Genomic DNA, 1,658 nt, shown 5'->3' on the forward strand with positions numbered 1-1,658 from the left:
TTTTTCCCGGCTAGTCACCTATCGTGGAAATATTTAATTTTTTAACCTTTTCTTCACAGCTGTATCTTGTGGAAACCCTGGCACTCCAGCCAATGGTATGATTATATACAGTGATGGAATATTATTCTCCAGCTCAGTTATTTATGCCTGCTGGGAAGGTTACAAAACTTCAGGGCTAACTACTCGACATTGTACTGCTAATGGGACGTGGACTGGCACTGCTCCAGACTGCACAGGTCAGAAATGTATATTTTTTTCCCTACAAAGCTTTAAAATAGTAAGTCAGATAACCTTCTTTCTGAAATGATTATTTTGTTAGGAACAAAAAGGCACATTTTTTCCTATTTCTCTGACTTGTGATACATAAATATTTTATGCGCTTAAAGGTATATGTTTTTAATACATGCCAGAAGTTGCCAGAAATATCCAGAAATATCTTTTTAAGAGGGATACATAGGTAACTTTTCTGTATGTGTTTATCTTGTGAATGCCTTATGAATTAAAAATGTGACATTATTGCTTAGAATAGGCATTCCTCTGAAATTTTCTTTCGCTTCTTTGTAGCTTATGTATACAGGTAGGTCTAAATCAGATTTTATCTAGTTGGATGCATTGTTGTGCCTTTTTATATTGTGACACAACTGAGTCAGATCTCACTCACAGTCATTCTGTTCAGGACCAAGAGTCAGGGAGCAGTGAGTCTGACCTGCTCCACCAGAGTGGAGAGGAACAGCCAGGCTAGCGGGTGATGAGGCCAGGCCTACAGTACTGAGCAAAGAGAGCACAAGAGGTTCAGTGACAGTAATGTGGGACCACCACAGCCCAGTGATCCCCAGGCAAGTCTGCAGTGACAAGGCAAATTCCAGAACAAGCTGATAAGTCTAGTCAGCAAGGTACATGGCCAGGCATAGACATACTCGCTCTGTAGCTCAGTGAAAGACCAAAGGTGAGACTTTGAGCTTAAATACAGCTCCCAAACAAAGGGAGAGGCCACAAAGCTGCTTTTTCCAGTGCAGTCTGATCCTAGGTTTGCACTGAATCAGAGCTGGCATTAAGCACAGTCTCACTGGGAAGGGGGGAAAGGGCAGCAAAGTCTGTTGGTGTATGAGTAATCCTGAGAGGAAGTTACTCAAAATCATGGAATCTGTTAGAAAACCTACCTTTATCTCCTTCCTTGATAGATGTAATGACAGATAAATAACAATTAGTTTTATCATGTTACCATGGTACCAATTAAAAAAAAAAAAAAATCTCAGGAATTCCATAACTGCTGGAATTACATTAAATGATCTATATAAGATATATTGTTACAAATGTCCCTATCAAAACTATGACTAACATAACAGTCTTCTATGTCAGTAGAACATGTCAGTTTAAACTAGTTTATTCCACTATGATTTTTAAGGTCCCTTCCACCCAAAACTTTTCTGTGATTCTATAGATCCTAGAATCATTGATTCAAAGAATATTTGAACTCAAAATTTGGTTCAGATTATTGCAATCCTTCAAAATTTGATTTTTAGCTGGGAAAAAAAAACACTGTTTTTGATTTTGTATGAAATATGTTCAAAATATTCTTACTTTCCACATGAAGAAAAAAAAAACAACTATATATAGCTTAATGTTTCATTATGTTTATTGAAAAAAAATACCTTTTT

General features: G+C 37.0%; 1 protein-coding gene across 1 annotated transcript in view; it reads left to right on the forward strand.

The window, feature by feature from the left end:
- LOC109366375 (CUB and sushi domain-containing protein 1-like) overlaps positions 1-1,658 on the forward strand; it is a 27,044-nt gene that overhangs the window by 13,792 nt on the left and 11,594 nt on the right. The gene's annotated exons all lie outside the window — the stretch shown is intronic.

This window comes from Meleagris gallopavo, chromosome 2 (assembly GCF_000146605.3).
Source record: "Meleagris gallopavo isolate NT-WF06-2002-E0010 breed Aviagen turkey brand Nicholas breeding stock chromosome 2, Turkey_5.1, whole genome shotgun sequence".
NCBI lineage: Eukaryota > Metazoa > Chordata > Aves > Galliformes > Phasianidae > Meleagris > Meleagris gallopavo.